Below are 20,487 nucleotides of genomic sequence, written 5' to 3' on the forward strand. Positions count from 1 at the left end.
ACAATTTCGAAACGACACAACCTTTCCTTTGTATTCTCCCTGCCTATCAAGACAAATCAGGCAAACAACTATACTCTTGGAGGGACTAATCATTTCCAAACAGTCTTAGTGAAGCTATAGCTTGTGACGTCATTCGGAAGCATTTCCGCCTGTAGCACCTGCACAAAAGAAAGAGTAGAAAAAACATCTTACATATCAAACTTCCAGACCACTCTATCCTCTCTATCAAAGGCTAGTTTAACGGGCCTCAAAGTGTCGTGTAATTGATTCACAAGTTGCAACTCCCATTGGAACAACTCACGCCTCCATTGGAAGTTTCATATCCACTCTAACCCATCCCAAAACCCACAAACTCCTATGACAGAGACTTTCTGAATTGAAACCGAGAAAAGCCTTGAAAACCTATCCTTTAGAGGACCACAACTTAGCCAGACATCTTCCAAAAAACGAGTTTTTCTGCCATCACTAACCTCCATGGACAAGCGAGTTCAAGAGTCCTCCACACCCTGCTTTCATTGTATTTCCCTGCACAATACCTTCGTGTTGAGTGTTACTCAATCCTGTGGCGACAGAGTCCATTTGACAAAAATTTTTTTCTTTCTCTGGACTAGGAAAATTCCTTGATTCTTCTTGTAAGCTTTTTTTACTTCATTAATCATCTTCAAAACTTCTTGTTGCAGTTTTGGGAGTCTTTTGTACCCTGGTTCATGAATCTCTTTGTTTCTCCAGAACTAGATTTTTTAACAAGTAATGATAAAAATGTCACTCTAATTCTGGCTTCTATCTCTGCTTGAGTCCTGTTCGATTGCTTGGGAGCTTGAACGGGTCGGATCTTAATGTAGTGAGAGAGTGGGCAACTGAGGGATGGATGCGGGAGAGCTCCGGTGGATGATTCCTTGGGTCTAGCGAATGGAGAAGAGGTGAAGCCACCTGCAAAGGACTCCGACGCTCAAGTCAGTGTCCGTACAAGAAATGGTGATTAGGATTAGAATAAATGATGTACCTCTGGAGAGGGTTAGGACCCTCCCCTTATATAGTCTGTACAAGAGTGGGTCCCACGCAGACAGATTCTCTTTTCTGAAAATTTTCTTTCCATCTGTCCAAGTCCACACGGGGTGACATTCGGGTCACGCTCCCGGTTCGGGTTCAGTAGCCCGTCCGGTCGGTCGGACGTCTGGACCCAGATCTTTGGACTTTGTTGGGCTGGGCAGGAACAAGTCCTGTTGTGAGTTCATTCTCACCCAATCCCCCAGGTTCACCGCACAGAAGCTCTGGATCTTTCCAGGATTAATTAATCTGACCTAGAGAGTAGAAGCTTTCGAACAACTTCTCATAGCGTGAAAAGAGAAAAGAAATAAAGGAGCTCTAGAGAGGAATACTCCTACAAAACTAAAAGACCAAATCCCACAAGAAAATAACCAGACCCACAAAAATAGCCCAAAACCAAGACAGACAAATAGCAAGATGCAAGAAACCCAAAACCAGACCAACCCAACTCTTGCCCCTACAACAGCCCAAACCATGAGAAAAGAAAGAACCCAAACCAAGACTAAAACCCAAACCCAAGAAGATACTAGCATGAACATTATTGACAAAGCCGTTCATTTTCAAGAAAATTGGGCAAACAACAACCAAACTCAAGACTCTCAAATCACTGAAATGGTTGAGGCCACTGGAATACAGGCTTGCGACATGGAGGAACCGCCTGACCCAATCCCGCCAGACTTTGGAGCCAGAAATTCAGAAGATCTAGTAGAAGCCATGGAAGTTTTTGAAAGGGAACCAGCCCAAGGAGAAGCACAGGAAGAAGTACTTCCTTCATTAACGAGGGAGGATATGCATGATGATTAAGAGGCCTTGAGCCTCTTTGCTTTCCCAACCTTTTGGGTTAGGGTGCCTTTGTTTTGGCTTAGAGTTTTGGATAAGACTTTTGCGTCATATAATGATGATCATGATGTGGAATATTAGAGGGGCAGCGAGCAAAAGTACCATTCGCACCCTCAAAGAGTTGCAAAACCAAAAGAAACCTGACCTCACTATTCTGGTAGAAACCAAATGTAGCGGAAATAAAGGAAGAGAGGTGATTAAGGCAATGGGATTCAATCATGCCATTGTCGAAGAAGCTGTCGGTTTCGTTGGAGGGATCTGGATCCTCTGGAAGAACGATGATCTCAAAATCAAAGTTATGTCAACGCACAAGCAATTTGTGCATATGGAAATTGAAAACAATCAGCGGAGGACATGGAGCCTTACGGCTGTGTATGCAAGTCCACAGGAAGCACAAAGAAAAGAAATGTGGGAGCTTTTGCACAACATCTCAAGAAACATGAACTTACCGTGGCTGATGATAGGTGATTTCAATGACATCGCAGAGCAAAGTGAGAAGAAAGGAGGAGGGGGAAATGATGCCTATGCGTGTAGACGTTTCAGAGGCTGGATTGACAAATGCAACCTCATAGACGTAGGTTATTCAGGATCAAGATTCACATGGAAGGGGGGGATAAGAGAAGGCCAAGAAAGAGTTTATAAAAGGCTGGATCGAGCTTTATGCAACTCAGAGTGGCGAACAAATTTTTCAAATGCATTTGTGGAGGTGCTGCCAAGAATACAATCAGACCATCACCCTTTGTTGCTACACACAAGACCTGAAACTAGTATCCAAGGAGAGAGACCTTTCAGGTATGAAGCCATGTGGAATACACATGAAGACCTCCCAAATGTTATTAGAAGTGCTTGGAATAATGAGTATGACTTTCCAGTAGCCTTAAACAATTTAACTGAAAGTCTGAAAAAATGGAATAATGAAACTTTTGGTAACATATTTCGAAAGAAGAGGAGGCTTTTGAATAGAATTCAAGGGATACAAAAATCCAGGCTTTATGGTAGGAATAAGTTTCTTGATGGGCTGGAAAAAGACCTTTCGGAGGAATTGGAAAAAATCCTTGATCAAGAGGAGATCTTCTGGCTACAAAAATCCAGACAAAAGTGGCTAGTAGAAGGAGATAGAAACACTAAATATTTTCACACAAAAACTCTGGTGCGCAGAAGGAAGAACAAGATAGTGAAGCTGAGGAACAATAATGGTATCTGGTGTGAAGAGGTAGAAGCTGTCAAATCGATAGTCTCAAATTTTTTCACTGACCTATACCGAGATGAAAGACCAAAGCGCCCCACTATTCGATGCAGATGGCAATATAAAATATTGGAAGAAGAACAGAAACAGATGTTAGAAAGAATGCCCATTCCAAGTGAGATTGAAGAAGCTATCCACAGCATAGGTTCCCTAAAGGCGCCTGGAGAAGACGGATACCCTGCGTTGTTCTTTAAAGAAAATTGGAAGGTCCTCCAATGCTCCATCTGTGCTTTCATTCAGAAACTATGGCAAGACCCCCCCTCAATACAACAGGTAAACCAAACTCTTCTAACACTTATACCCAAGATCAACCAGCCTGAATTTGTCTCTCAATTTCGACCCATAGCCCTATGCAATGTGATATATAAGTGTTTGAGCAAAATTCTGGTCAAAAGGATAAAGCCCACTTTGAATGAAAGAATTGCTCCGAATCAGTCAAGTTTCATTCCAAGTCGGCTAATCCATGACAACATCATCATTGCAAAAGAAATGGTTCATACCATGGGAAAAATGAAGGGGAAAAATTCATTTATTGCTATCAAAATTGATTTTGAGAAAGCTTATGATCGTTTGAACTGGTGTTTCTTGGAAAAATGTTGCTTGGAGTATGGAATGTCGGAAAAAACTATTTCCATCATCATGCAGTGTGTATCATCAGTTTCCTTCAAGATCTTGTGGAACGGCGAGAAACTTGATATGTTCAAGCCAAGTAGAGGACTAAGGCAAGGGGATCCTCTGTCCCCTTACCTTTTTGTCATCGCCATGGACAAGCTCTCGCAACTCATAGAAGAGACCGTTACAAAAGGAAAGTGGATACCAATGAAAGCGGGACAAAGAGGACCTCAAATATCACACCTTCTCTTTGCTGATGATCTCTTGCTGTTTGCGGAAGCAACGGAAAATCAAATGAAAGTTGTGCTTGAAACTCTAGACGAATTTGGAGCTGCATCGGGGTTCAAAATCAATGCAGAAAAGACATCCATTCTATTCTCTAAAAACGTCCCCAACTGCAAAAGAGTAGGCATAAAGGAGATATGCGGCTTCCAGGAAGTGCCATGTCTAGGAAGATACTTAGGTGCTTACCTGACAAACAAACGAAAGAAGAAGGAAGACTTTAAAAGCATTATTGAAAGAACAAATAGCAAATTAAAAGGATGGAAGGCCAATTGCCTATCCTTAGCAGGGCGCATCACTCTTGCACAAACTGTAATCAGCCCAATGCTCAATTTTGATATGTTACATACAAAAATTCCCATTGGAATTTGCAATGAAGTGGAAAAATGCCAGAGAAAATTTATTTGGGGAGAAAACTCAAACACACGAAAACTGCATGCTGTGAAATGTGACACTCTCTGTAAAACAAAAATAAATGGGGCCTAGGCATGAGAAAGCTTCATATCATGAATGATGCCTTTTTTATGAAACAAGTATGGAGGTTAATGCACGAAAGAGAGACACTGTGGGCGAAAGTCCTTTTCAATAAATATGGAAGGGGAAAAGATTCAATCCTGAACATGGAAAATAGGGCATCTGACTCAAAGTTTTGGAGAGATTTGATAAAGATCAAAGAAGACATGAAAGAGAACCTGAGGTTTTCTATTGGAAATGGTAAGTCGACTTCTCTATGGAGAGATAAGTGGTTGTATCATGAAAATGCTCTTATTGAGGATGTACAAGAAATAAATGCTTCCCTTCTCAATATGAAAGTGGCTGATGCAGTGTTAGAAAATGGAGAATGGAACTTGGAATTTCTAAGGGAGCTCATTCCTGAAGACAAAATTTTAAAGATTACTGCATGCCATCCCCCGAAAGAGAGCCTAGGTGAGGACAAGATCATGTGGAGTCCCTCCGAAGATAGAAACTTCACAGTAGCCAGTGCTTATAAAACACTCTCTCAAGCAAATGAAAATCAAGACCAAACCTGGAATCTTATATGGAAATGGAAGGGCCCCCAGCGTATAAAATGTTTTATGTGGTTAGCAACTCAAAACAAGCTGATGACCTCAGAAAAAAGACATAAGATCTTTGGTGCAAATCCAAACTGCCACCGATGTCCCAATAATCCAGAAACACTACTCCACACATTAAGGGACTGCACAGAAGCATCAAGAATTTGGCGGCAGTTAGTGAAACCCTCTCACATAACCACTTTCTATAGAGCTCCCTTCGAGACATGGATCTGCTGGAATCTTACAGTGGAAATCGGTGCTAATGCACAGCCATGGCTGTCCCAATTTGTTGTGACTTGCTGGTGGCTATGGAAATGGAGGAATAAGGAGATCTTTGACCCCCCTTTTAGAAGACCAAACAATGCACATTTATGGATTAAAGAATATCTGCAAAGGATCAATAATGCTTTTGAAAAAGTCAATATCCTTAAAGGAGCACAGAAGAAAAAAGAAATACATATTGCATGGCAACCTCCCGAGGATGGATGGCTAAAAATCAATACTGACGGAACAGTCTCACAGGAGCACCGTATAGCAGGGTGTGGAGGCTTGATTCGGGATAGCCGTGGAAGATGGATAGCGGGGTTCTTGGCGAATATTGGCAAAGGAACAGCATTCACGGCAGAAGCTTGGAGAATTCTCCATAGATTGAAACTAGCTTGGGATTTGGGATTCAAAAAAATCATTCTAGAAACTGATTCAAAAATTGCATTCCAAATTCTCAGCAAAAGAAAAGAAAGGGACAATCATCCGGAAACAATTATAAGAAGCACCAGCCAGTTAATACAAAGAGACTGGAATGTAAAACTCTGTCATACATATAGGGAAGGAAACAAAAGCGCCGACTGGCTTGCGAAGAAAAGTTTACAAGCATGCCTTGGATTTCATTTCATAGACACTATGCCAACAGGGCTAAGGAACATTATAAATGATGATGCTAGAGGGGTATCTTTGCCTCATTTTATCATTGATTTTTAATTTTCTTGGGCGTTAAGCCCCGTCAAAACACCAAAAAAAAAAAAAAAACTTCTCATAGCGTGAAGAGTGTCTTCCTTGCCTCCATCGCAAAGTTGGCAGGCCCCATTGCTTCTAAACATTCTTGCCTTTCTTTGATTGGTAAATATTCTATCGTGCATCATCTTCCACATGTGGATTTTCGCCTTTTGTGGGGTCCTCCATTGCCAGAGCTTGGTCCAGTTGTTTGTTACTGGGCTTGTCCACTTCGCTAGTGCCCAGAGCCTTGTATGTTGAAGAGACCGAGAAATCGCCATCCTCTGAGTGCTTCCACGCCAGCCTATTTTCTCCGTTTTCCTCTCGTGGTGGGGGCAGTGCCAGGATTTTCAGCGCAATATCTTTAATTAAATAGTCTCTGATTCCTTCTCCGTCCCAATTTCCTGTTTCATTCCTCCATTCCCAAACTGTACTTTATAGGTCAGGATTTTGATGGTTTGTATAATTGAGTAGGTTGTCTACTCCCTGCACTCAGCAATCTGTCCAGAATAGAAAAGTATGTCCATTTTCGATCTGCTTCACTACTGATTCCTTGAAGATGGGCCAGAGCTTTGTTAAGTCCCTCCACAGGATTGAATCTCCTCTCTTTGCTTCTGGAAAAATGACATGGTTACTTCCATTATAGTATTCCTGAATAAGAACACTTGCCCAGAGAGAATTGGGGTTCTCCCAAATTTGCCATATGATTTTTAATAAGAAGGCTTCGTTCATTTGGCTAAGATTTCTAAACCCTAGCCCTCCCTCATGTTTTAGGGAACAGAAGGTCTTCCAATTGACTGTATGTACTTTTCTCTTATTTTCATCATCCCCCCATATAAACCCTCTTTGAAGTTCATTATACTGTTGCATATGGTTTTCAGGATTCTGCTGTGTTGCATGTCAAAGTTGATACTGGGGCAGATGACTGCTTGAGCTAGAGTAATTCTGCCGGCTAGAGAAAAACATTTGCTTTTCCAGCCTTTTAGTTTTTCTTGCACCACCTTGTAGTTCTCATTTCCTGATATGTTGTTGTTGAGCATCGCTCCTAGGTACCTTCCAAGCGCATTGTTCTCTTTGTAATCTGTTTTGCTGATATGCTTGTCTTGTGCTTGCTGGGGTGTTTTTGGAAAAAAAAATGGTTGTTTTTGCATTATTGATTTTAAGTTCTAATGCCTTGCAAAAATTTTTCAAAACTTCCTTTTCGCAATCCATCTGTTCGTCAGTGGCTTCCACAAAGAGAAGTAAGTCGTCGGCAATCATTAGATGAGAGACATCTAATTTGTTCCTACCTACTTGAAAGGGGTTCCAGTTTCTTTTCTCCACTTCTCGTTCAATATAGTGCGAGAGCTTATCCATACATACGACAAAAAGGTAGGATGATAATGGATCTCCCTACCTGATGCCTCTTGTAGGGTAGAAAATATCTGTTTTGCTTCCATTCCATAAGATGTTATAGCTCACTGACCTCATTCCTTCCATGATGATGCTACTGACTTTCGGGGGGGAGTTTGAATTTGTAAAGCCTTTGTTAATAAATTCCCAATCGAGCATATTATAGGCTTTCTCAAAATCAATCTTAATTGCCATGAAATTTTGATTTCCTCTCATCTTCTTCATGGAATGCATGAGCTCCTTAGCTATGCGGATGTTGTCTTGTATCTTTCTTTCGGGAATGAAGCTTGATTGGTGAGGGCTTATCCTTTCATTGAGGAGAGGCTTGATTCTTTGAACAAGAATTTCGGTTAGGATCTTGAATCTAACATTACATAGTGCAATAGGTCTAAATTGTGAGATGAATTCTGGATGTAGCAACTTTGAAATTAGGGCAATGAGAGTAGCATTTGATTCTTTGATGATGCGAGGATTTCTCCAACATTCTTTTATATAGTTGCATGTTGTTTCTTTTAAAATCTCCCAGTTGTTCTTGAAGAAAGCTGCAGGGAATCCATCCTCCCTCGGAGCCTTGAGAGAACCTATACTGAACAGGCCTTGCTTTGTCTCCAAGTCCGTAGGCATGCTCTCCATATTCCTACAAACAACCAAGTCTGTATTAGGGTAGTTCAAATTATCTAGAGCTAAAGGACAAATACTTACCTGCTCTTTGTACAAAGTTTGGTAGTAATCTGTGATGTGTTTCTTTAGCTTGTGCTCTTTTTCAATCCATTCCCTGCTTGGGCTTCTGAGCTTCAAAATCTTGTTCTTTCTTCTTATGATGGATTTTGTATGGTAGAATTTTGTGTTTCTATCTCCTTCCACACTCCATTGTTCTCTGGATTTTTGCAACCAAAAGACTTCTTTCTTATCCAGAATCTCACTAAGCTCTTTATTCAAAGCCTCTTCTAATTCTTTCAAGAATCGGTTTCTTCCATAATTATAGCTTTTCTCAATTCCAGCCAGTCTGTTCATGAGTCTTCTTTTTTCTCTAAAGATGTTGTCAAAGGTCATTTTGTTCCATCTTAACAGAACTTCTCTCGTGTAGTTGAGGTTAGTAGGAAGCCTCTCATCCTTCCTTCAATATTGTTGCATAAATGGCTTAAAATCAGTTTGTAGGGTTCACATAATCTCAAAACAGAAAGGTCTTCTTTCTTTCTTGGAGTGGTTCCCTTCATCGGTAATGAGGAAGGGGTGGTGGTCCGAGTTGATCCTTGGGAGGACATTGACCACCTCCTCTTGAAACTTAGTTCTCCAAGTATGGTTTGAGAGGGCTCTATTAAGTCTTTTGAAAACTCTTAATCTCGTTAAAGTCCCCTGTTAAAAGCCACGGCCTGTCTAGATTGTTAGCAATATTCTCCAAAACAGGCCAGAGAGTTCTTCTGTTTTGAGGTTGAGGGCTCGCATAAATGGCGGTCAGATACCAGGCCTCCTTGTGATGATATTTAACTTTAGCATGTATAAATTGTTGATTTGAAGTTATAGGTGTAATGAATAGATCTTGTCTGTTCCAGCATATCCAAATATCACCTATGAACCTTGAGCTTCCTCTATAATGTAGTTATTGAATCCAAGCCTTCAGATAACTCTTTTGGCATTCTCACCACTTATTTTGGTTTCCATGAGAATGACAATATTAGGTTTGTGCTGTTTGAGCAATTCGATTAAGGTACGCCTAAAAGTCAAACTAGCCGCACCTCTAACATTCCAAGATAGAATAATCATTGGAAATAAAAGAGAGAAGAGAAAAGGGCTCATGATAGTTACATTTCTGCAGCTTTCATATTATCTAGCTCCTCTATAACGGGAGTCTCCAAATCCACATATTTAACTAAATTTAAAATCTCCTTTTTGCATGTCAGTATCCATCATGTCTTTTCCTCTCTCTTGATTAACTCCTCGGTTTGGTGGATCTGTTTCAATTGGTTAGGGTTGATCCTGCACTTCCATAATGCCCTCTTGCATTTTCTTATTTTGGATGTCAACTGGTTTAGTGTTCCGGTTTTTTGTGGTTAACATTTTCATATCTATTTTCTGTTGCTTGTTGTTTTCCTTTTGTGTTGTTTCTCTTGCTAGCTGTTGGATTGCTGCCCCCTTTTTCTGGCTGTGTTTACTGTTGTGTGGTATGCTGTTGTTTTCCTTTCTTCGTATTTTTATTGATCTTCTTTGTATTCTTCTCTTTATAGGTGACTGTGGTGTATGCTGTATTTTTTTCTGTGTTTTCTTTTTTCCAGCATTTTCTCTATGTATGTCACTTGTGTTGTTGTTTACTTCTTGCTCATTGTCTTCTTCCTCTGCTTCAGGCAGCTAAAGTTAATGACACCTCTCCTGATATTGTATGGGCCGAACTTGACATTTGCCGAGACGACTTATACAGTATTTACGATGTATGGAGTCATCGAATGCCGATACTTCCAACGGAACACCGAGTAAAAGCTCTTTGCATACGCCTGATTCCCCTTACTTCTCTTTTTCTGACCCTTTTCCTCACTGACTAGGGGATGAATCTCTAGGTCTAGTAACCGAAATCCAAGGGGGTGTTCGACATGGCAGGCTCCAAGCTAAACCCTTCTTCGCTCCTCTACCATGCATAGTGTTTGTTTTTACTTTTTAGAGACTGGAATTGGAATTAGGAGATTGGAATTTAGTATTATGTTTGGTGGTGGTCAGGTATTAGAACTAAAATTTTAGTATTGGAATACAAAATAATCTCTTTAGTAACTTTAGAAAGTGAGAATACATGGGACTTAAGTTTTTGAGACGAAAATTAAAATTTTAATATATTTTTTAATAACTAAGTATATTTTAGTAAATATTCTTATTTCATGTCTATATTTATCTTGAATTAAATAAGATATTAAGACATAATACGATCTTGTACACTTTACATTAAATATAATATGGAGAATTAATTTAGTCTTACGAGAAATTTGGATCAGGTTAAGTACATAAAGGATAAGGATAGAGAGGTGTTGTCTTAAGAGGAGAAGATTAATGAAAGGTGGAAGAGCTACTTCTACGAGTTATTTAATGAAGGATATAAGACTTTTCCGAGGCTTGGTCGGTTATGCACAAGGGAAGAAGATCAAAACTTTGATTACTATCGAAGGATTCGAGACTTCAAGGTAAAAGAGACTCTAAAGTAGATAAAAAATGGCAGGGCAGTAGGATCTGATAATATCCCGATTGAGGTTTGGAATGGCCTTAGAGGAAAAGGCATCTACTAGTTAACCAAGCTTTTTAATGAGATTTTAAGGTCAAAGAAGATGCCTGATGAGTGGAGAAAGAACACCTTAGTACTAGGGCTGGCAATTCATACCCTACCCGCGGGTACCCAACCCGGTCTAACCCGTTCGGGTAGGGTAGGCTACCCTACCCGCTGCGGGTAGGGTAGGGTATGGTCCGGGTATGCCTGCGGGTAGGGTAGGGTACGGGTTTAGGGTGTACCCTACCCTATCCTACCCGCACCTCAAATATATAACACATATTTTATAAAAATTTGGTATATAGTGAAAGAAGTGAGAGTTGAACCTACAACCTCTCTTATGTAATGACTTACAATAAGTGAACAACCAATAAACTAGTTAGTTAATTTAGTAATTTAGAGTATTAGTTTGTTATTTTTTATGTTATTAATATGTATAAAATTTGAAATGATTGAATTTTATATTTATTTTGAAAAAATTTGATATATCTACGGGTAGGGTAGGGTAGGGTAGGGTTTAGAACTTTAGGGTGCGGGTAGGGTTAGGGTTGAGAGATTCTCAACCCGCGGGTAGGGTAGGGTAGAGTTTTAATAGAATTTTCAACCCGCGGGTAAGGTTAGGGTAGGGTCCAAACCCTACCCTACCCTACCCATTGCCAGCCCTACTTAGTACCTATCTACAAGAATAACAGGGATATACAAAGTTGCAGAAACTATATAAGAATTAAGCTCATGAACCATACCATGAAGTTATTGGAAAGGGTGATAGAACGGAGGTTGAGAAAAGAGACACAAATAACAGAGAACCAATTTGGATTTATGCCAGGCAGATCCACCACCGAAGCAATATACCTGTTAAGAAGGATGATCGACATGTATCGTAGTAATAAAAGGGATCTACATACATATGGTGTTTATTGATTTGGAAAAAAGTGTATGATAGGGTGCCAAGGGAGGTCTTATGGAAGGTTTTAGAAAAGAGAAGAGTAAGAATCGCATATATTCGTACAATTAAAGACATGTATGATAGGGCCACAACTAGTGTGAAGACTCAAGGTGTGACAGGAATTTTCTATTGGTATAAGATTATACCAGGGATCATCCTTAAGTCCATACATTTTCACATTAGTTTTAGAAGTACTCACATAGCACATCCAAGAGCATGTGCCATGGTGCATGCTTTTTGCCGATGATATCGTCATTATGGGAGAGTCAAGGGAAGACCTAAATAAGAAGTTAGACTTATGGAGAGAAGCTCTAGAAGTGTATGGTCTGTGCATAAGTCGTAGCAAGACGAAATATATGGAATGTAAATTCGGTCTGAGAAGGGAAAACCCTAATATAGAGGTGAAGATTTGAGAAAACATCCTACGAAAAGTTAAAAGTTTTAAGTATCTTGGGTGTATCATACAGGATAATGGGGAGATTGAACAAGATGTAAATCATAGGATCCAAGCAGGTTGGTCAAAATGGCGGAGTGCATCTGATTTTATATGCGACAAAAAAGTGTCTTTAAAAGTTAAAGGTAAATTCTATCGCACTGCTATAAGACCGCCTATGCTTTATGGTACGGAGTGTTGGGCGGCCAAAGGGGAGTACGAACATAAGCTAAGTGTGGCAGAGATAAAGATGTTGAGATGGATGAGTGGTCATACGCGATTGGATAAAATAAGGAACGAAGATATAAGGGAGAGTTGGAGTAGTACCCATTGTGGAAAAGATGGTAGAATCACGTCTTAGGTGGTTTGGACATGTGAGAAGACCGACAGAACACCCAGTCAAGAAGGCGGATGAGATGAAAGATGGACAATGGGTGAAAGGTAGAGAAAGACCTAAGAAGACCATCCACAAGGTGGTCAAACGAGATTTACATGTAAACGATCTCTCTGGAGATATGATACATAACAGAGCTCAATAACATCGTTTGATTCATGTAGCCGACCTCACCTAGTAGGACAAGGCTTTGTTGTTGTTTATATATATATAACCAATCAACAAAATTAGGGTGAGACCAGAGTAAAATAATTTTTTTATTTTTTTTTATTTTTATCAATGTAGTATTTTTTTTTGAAATTTATTATTAAAATATTATTTTTTAAAACTAATTATTCAAATGTCATCGTTTCTTAAAGATAAAATAGCATATAAATTGTCTTTGCGGTAAAAAAGGACAAAGGGATTAAATGGTCTCAAAAATATTTGAAACTATTAAATGATCCAAATTAAAAACTACTAAATTTTAGTTTTAATGTATTTCTAAAATAATTTTTAGAAAATTATATTTACAAACAAGTTTTTTTTTCTTTGTTCATTTATTATCTCTATTCTTAAACTCAGAGAAAAACAATATCAGTTTCCACATAGAATAAAAAAAAAGTATTCATCAATGGTGATTTTTATATTCTAGGATGATATATTCCATGAATACGATCCATGGATTTGAAATAATTCTTTCTCCCAGCGAGGATCATGAGTTCAATGATATAAGGGTAAGTTTCACAATAGATACAGATTCTAGGCAGATTCTAATGATTTGATTTACTGGAATTTGGTGGTACATGACTAAGTTCGTCTAATTGGTGTTCAAGCATTCATCATTTTAAGTTCATATAATGTAACTCCACTGTATAAAAACAACACCACAAAATGAATTCATAAATCTGATAGCCTACAAACATAGGTATAAGCGGATAATAAATAGACCAAAAATATAATAAATTAGTCATTTAATAATAAAATTATTGTTGTGATAAGGATGGATGTCCATTTATATGGGTGATTTTGTTTTTCTATGATAAAATGTACAAATTCTCAAGATAAAGTAAATTTAATGAAGTTTGAAAAAATAAACTTTGTACGCATATAAAAGCATGGTATGAGGAAAAAGGGAGATACACACAACTAGGGGTGTGCATGGGTCGGGTGAAACCGGGTTTGGTGTGACTCAGACCCGACCCGAAATATATACCGGGCCTATTTTTAAGACCCGAATCCGACCCTAGACCCGATGAAACCTATACACTTTCGGGCCACGATTATACCGGGTAAAAACCGGGTGAAAACCGGGCCGTTAACATTATATTACCTTGATACCTTCTTGTAAGTTAGCATGTAAAAATATCCAAATTTCCAAGACTCCAATCATTATTTGACATGGTAAAATTCACTTAGAAATATATACTAAGAACCAACTCTTCTCTAAAATTAAAGCATAACCATAATCAATACTAATATTGTCTAATAACACCAAATATTTAAATCAATACAAATAACACAAGATTATGCATTAGTCTAAAGTCTTATGCATTTTAAACATAAAATATTAACTTATAGTCTTATATATAATGACTAATAACACAAAATATTAAGGTTTACAACACTTAAATTTCACATAATAATAGCCATCATCCATCACTAATAACACAAAATATTAATTATATATGATGACCGGGCTACCGGGCCGATTTCGGGTGACCCGAACTATGGCCCGGACCCGACCCGAAATTATGACCGGGTCTATTTTTGAGACCCATACCCGGCACTAGACCCGATGAAATCACACCAAATTAGCCCCTAAAGTGTTCGGGACCGGGCCGGATCTTCGGGCCGGGCCGGGCCATGCACACCCCTACACACAACAAACACTCCTTTCTCTCTTTGTACGCTGCAACATATACTTAATGAATATATATGAATCATTTATATTATATTGAAATAATAATATTGGTGAATATTAATAGTAGAATTTTCTATTTATACTTCTTTATTTTATATTTATTTATTTCACAACACGTTATCAGTATGAGACTCTGATAAAAAATTAGGAAGATTCAAGTAATAAATTTTTATTATGTCAAAACTCTCATTTTGAATTTAATGCTCTTGATATATCTAGAAAGTAGAAACAATTACTTATCATGGATATTAGATACCAAAATTTATCTTGATTCAATGGATCTTGAAGATATCATTAACGCTGAAAATAAAGCATCTCAGTAGGGGTGAGCACGGGTAGCAGGTACTCGATTACCCACCCGGACCCGAACCGAACCAATTAAATTGGTTCGGGAACCGACGGGTAATCGGGTCCGACCTGAAGCAATCCGATGACATTTGCTGATGATTGGTTTGGGTATCGGTTTTGGGGGCGCGGAACCCGAACCAACCCGTATACCCGATTATAATTAATTAAATAATAAAAAATATATATATGACTTTGTAAACGCATAACCTGATAACCCTAATACACAATCTCATTAACGGCTCAACCAAAGTTACCAAATTATGGCGAAACCCTAACAGAGGCAGAGGCGTAGAACTTCCTCTTACCACGCAACCAGCTTGGCAGCTTCTCCAATCTTCATCGTCTTCTCCATTAGGCGTCAGGCGCATCGTCTTCTCCACCTCGTCCGTGGGATCATCTGGTGTATCGTCTTCCTCGTAGCGGCAGCGACGCAGCAACCAACTTTCTCCCGGTCGTTGGCGTCTCAGTCGGTATCTCTGTCAGCATCGTTGTTCGCGGTTCCCTCTCCAGCAGCCAGCTTCCTCCAGGCTCCAGCGTCGTCTTCTCCGGTCACTCATTCAGGTTAGTCTATAATTTTTGGGGAATGTTATATGTTAAACTGTTAATTTTTTTATTTTCTGTTCAATTTTTGAAATTATACATTCTTATTTGTTGTTGAATAAAGCAATCTTAATCACTCTGAAACAATTGTGCTGTTCAATTTTTTAAATATTAATAGAATCTTGCTCTTATGTAAAAGCTAGATTTGATTTTGAACTGAGGATCTTCTATAAGCTAATTTTGATTTTTAACTTCAAAAATATTATGCTAATTGCTATGCAGTTACTACTATAATTCATGGTAGCAGATATTTATAACAGAGACCAAACCCTTAGAGTTTGATAATTGATGTTCACTAAAAACTAGAAGCCCCCTTAGAATTTGAAGTTGAAACCAAACATAAAACATTACGCTGAAGGCAAGGTGACATTAAGGATGACATTAAAGATGTAGCAAGTGATGATGGAGTGCAATTATCATGATATTTGTATTCCTATTTGTATATGTATTTATTCTTTTTTTTTTATCTATCATGCAATTTCACTAATATGTGATTTTATCTTGTTAATTGAGTTGATTTGATTAATTTAAACCGATATCTGTAAAGTAGTATCCATCAGAAGGAGTTAGGTGCTGTCAAATTGTGACATTAAGTATTAATTTTCCTCTCTAGCAAGTTGATTTCACTAATATGTGATTTTATTTTGTTAATTGATTTTATTTTGTATTGAATCATAAGATATAGGATGACATTAAGGATGTAGCAAGTGATGATGGAGTGCAATTATCATGATATTTGTATTCCTATTTGTATATGTGTTTATTCTTTTTTTATCTATCATGCAATTTCACTAATATGTGATTTTATCTTATTAATTGAGTTGATTTGATTAATTTAAACCGGTGTCTGTAAAGTAGTATCCATTAGAAGGAGTTAGGTGCTGTCAAATTGTGACATTAAGTATTAATTTCCCTCTCCAGCAAGTTGATTTCACTAATATGTGATTTTATATTGTTAATTGAGTTTATTTTGTATTGAATCATAAGATATAGGATGACATTAAGCATGTAGCAAGTGATGATGGAGTGCAATTATCATGATATTTGTATTCCTATTTGTATATGTATTTATTTCTTTTTTTTATCTATCATGCAATTTCACTAATATGTGATTTTATCTTGTTAATTGAGTTGATTTATTAATTTAAACCGGTGTCTGTAAAGTAGTATCCATCAGAAGGAGTTAGGTGCTGTCAAATTGTGACATTAAGTATTAATTTCCCTCTCCAGTAAGTTGATTTCACTAATGTGTGATTTTATCTTGTTAATAAATATTCTGCAGTAAGGTCTTTCAATTGTACTAATTGGTTAGTAACAAATACATAACTTCTCTTATTTTATGTATTTTGCAGATTCAAAAAAATGGGGAAAAACTAACCCTAAAAGTGATTCGGTTGTTGGAAGTACTTCTTCTCCAAGTGCAGCCACTCCCGCTGCTGAGAATGATGGTCTTTCTGGTGGAACATCGCAAAGTCCAGCTCCCCCAACGTTGCCTGCCTCAAATCCTTCATCAGAAACACAAACCGAAGCTGCTAGAACTACTGGCGAGCCTCCAAAAGAGGTAACACGTAAACCCAGTAGAGCACCTAGTAGTGTTTGGGCGCATTTTACTAAAAGTTATCCTAATGAAGCTTGCTGCAACTATTGTAAAAAAAAATATGCATGCAATAGTTCTAGTCATAGTACAACAAACTTGCATAAATATTTAAGAATTTGCACTAAAAACCCTCATAAGCAAGCTGAAAAGGGGCAGAAAACTATTGCACTTGGGAGCTAATTTGAGGTTGACCCTAATGCAGTCACTATGAAGCTTGTTGATTTTAATCAAGAGGAAACTCGTCTTGCTCTTGCAAATATGATAATTGTTGATGAACTTCCTTTTAAATTTGTTGAGGCTCAAGGCTTTAGACAATTTATGAGTAAAGCACAACCTAGGTTTAAGGTTCCCTCCCGTTGGACAATTGCTAGAGATTGTATGGCTTTGTTTAGATATGAGAAAGAGAAGTTGAGAACATTGTTATCTGAAAATCGCTAAATGGTTTTTCTTACTACCGATACTTGGACCTCAATTCAGAATTTGAATTATATGTGTGTGACTGCGCATTATATTGATGAGTCTTGGACATTGCATAAAAAAATTTTGAATTTTGGTTTGATTACTGATCATAAAGGTGAAACTATAGGGAGAGCCTTATAACAGTGCTTGCAAGAGTGGGGTATTAGAAGGATATGTTGTGTAACTGTTGACAATGCTAGTGCTAATGGTGTTGCAATTTCGTATTTAGTTAGAGGCATGGGTGATTGGAATGGGTCAACATTGTTAAATGGGGAGTTCATGCATATGAGGTGTTGTGCTCACATATTAAATCTAATTGTCGGTGATGGTATGAAAGAGATTGATAGCTCAATAACTAAAATCAGAATTGCATGCAAGTTTGTTAGGTTATCTCCTGCTAGGATGCAAGCTTTTAAGAGGTGTGTTCGAGAGGCTAATATAACTTCTAAAGCTAGTGTAATGTTAGATGTGCCTACTAGGTAGAACTCTACCTATTTGATGCTAGAGGCTATTGAGAAGTTTGAATCGGCTTTTAGTCGGCTTAGTTATCAAGACTCATTTTATTTGTTGGCGCTTGAGTCTGAAGGAGGACCTCCTGATGCTAATGATTGGACAAGGGTCGTGTGTTTGTGAAGTTCTTGAAGATATTTTATGATGCAACTCTTACTTTTTCTAGTTCTTTGAATGTTACATGTAATAATTTTTTCAATAAGTTGTGTGACATTTAAAAAACTTTGAATAAGTGGAGAAAGAGTAATGATATTGGTTTGCAAAAGATGGCGACACAAATGAAAGTGAAACTAGACAAATATTGGGAGGGGGATGGGATAAATTACTTTCTCTTTGTGGCTGTTTTTCTTGATCCTCGTTACAAGTATGAGTATGTTGAATTTTGTCTTAATCGGGTGTATGGGTTGAATCAAGCTAAAGATATGTTGAAAAAATTGAAGGATATCATTCATAAGTTGTTTGAGTATTACTCCATGATGTATCCCCTTCCGGATGGTAGTTCTTCTAGTAGTTTTAATTCTAGCATTGCCTCTCATGATCATGGGGTTGGTGGTGAAAATGCAATTGAGGAGGATGGCTTCGAAGATGAGGGTTAAAAAAAGCAAGGTGAGGTCAAAAGGAATGAATTGAAAAGATACATGGAAGATGATGTGGAGGATAACATTCCCGGTTTTGACATTTTGCGTTGGTGGAAATTGAAATCAATGAAGTATTATGCTCTTGCTCACATGGCTAGGGATTTGTTGGCTATTCCTGTCTTTACCGTGTCTTCTAAGTCGGCATTTAGTACTAGTGGTCATGTGCTTGACCAATTTAGAAGCTCATTAAGTCCTTCTACTGTTGAGTCTCTAATTTGCGCACAAAATTGGTTGAAGACTCAAGAGAAGATGTATGACTTAAAGCAAGAACTTGAAGACCAAGAAAAACTTGAATTAGGTAACTATTTTTAAATTATATTTCTTTAAATTATTATGTAATTATTGAGTCTCTAATAATAATTTAATTACTGTTAATGTAGAGCTCTCAGCTTTAACAATATCTAATCAAGCCATTGGAGTTGATGTTGTTTACAACAATTTGAGGTTAACATTTTTATTTATTGTTATTTGTTGAATTTCTTTTAATTAATCAATTTTATATGTTGACATTAGCTAATTATATGCTGATTTTTTGAAGGTCACAACTCCTCTCTTGAATATGCTTGGTTGATAGAGTGAAGGACTATGGAGTGAAGACTTTGAAAAACAAATATTTCTATTGCACTTTTGTATTGAGCTTCTAATGTTTAGATTTTATTGTGTTTTGGTTTTAGCTTTTTTCAAAGATTATTCACTAGACTTTTGTATTTAACTTCTAATATTTCTATTGCACTTTTATATTTTCATTAGACAAGATTATTCACTATTAATATGTTTGGATTTTGATGAGTTTAGTTTTTAATGTATTTGGTGTTTAATATGTTTGCATTATTTTTGTTGATGTTACATGTTTATTGTATTTGTTGAATTTTTAACATAAAAATTTGCCAATTTTTTTCTTTTTTAAATTTCAAAGTCATCGGGTACCCGCTACCCGAACCGAACCAACCCACTCTTAATCGGTTTGGTTTGGTTTGGGTACAAGTATAAAAAAATGCAAATTCGAACCAAACCGAACCAATTACTTTTTTATCGGTTTGGTTCTAATTTTACCTTGAACCCGAACCAAACCGACTCGTGCTCACCCCTACATCTCAGAAGGATAAAGGCAAAACCATGATCTTCATTCATCGTCATTTTGACGAAGGATTGAAAAATGAATATCTTACACTAAAAGATCCTGCAAGCCTGATATGAGTGGACACACTTGTGTCTACAGGATTTTAAATCCATAAACGAATATAATCCAGCAATGTTTCGAATTACCTTACAAATGAAATTATGTGGGAAAAAGATAACTGATAAGGACATCTTAGAGAAAACTTTCTCGATCTTTCATACTTCGAATGTGCTCCTACAGTAACAGCATTGAGAAAAAGAATTTAAAAAATATTCTGAGCTAATTTCTTGCCTTCTTGTTGTTGAACGTAAAAATGAATTGCTTTTAAGAAATTATGAAGCGCGTCCAGCTGACGCCGTCCCATTTCCTGAAGCAAATGCGGCAAATTATAATCCCAAAAGAGGTAAATGACAAGGTTTTGGTAACAAGAAAAATTATGGAAGGAAGAAAAATTATATTCATAGGAATCTCACCAGAAGTGGGATAAAGAAAGAAATAATGGGCAAAATAAATTAACAGAAGATTCTGTTGTGGTAGAAAGGGCCATTGGTCTTGTATCTGTTATACTCCAAGGCACTTAGTTGATCTTTATCAAGCATCCTTGAAAAAAGATGACAAAAAAAAAAGAGACAAATTTTGTTTTAAATGATGTTAATGAAAATTACACCACTCATTATGAAGTATCTGATTTCTTTGAGGATCTTGAAGGAAATATTAATAATTTAATCAATGATGGAAAAGTTTAATATTTGGATTCATTAAGTACTTATGTAAATAAATTACATAAATTTTTTTTGTTAAGTTGTATTTTCTATGCATTTAAATTTTAAA

General features: G+C 37.4%; 1 long non-coding RNA gene across 1 annotated transcript; it reads left to right on the forward strand.

Annotated features, from left to right (window-relative positions):
- The first annotated feature begins 6,077 nt into the window (after positions 1–6,077).
- Positions 6,078–10,224, forward strand: LOC107609022 (uncharacterized). The gene is made up of 3 exons (XR_001613048.3): positions 6,078–6,871; positions 6,954–7,121; positions 9,807–10,224. It is a non-coding gene; the product is annotated as an uncharacterized LOC107609022 (long non-coding RNA).
- The last annotated feature ends 10,263 nt before the right edge of the window (positions 10,225–20,487 follow it).

Source organism: Arachis ipaensis, chromosome B7, assembly GCF_059453495.1.
Source record: "Arachis ipaensis isolate K30076 ecotype BB chromosome B7, ASM5945349v1, whole genome shotgun sequence".
Lineage (NCBI taxonomy): Eukaryota > Viridiplantae > Streptophyta > Magnoliopsida > Fabales > Fabaceae > Arachis > Arachis ipaensis.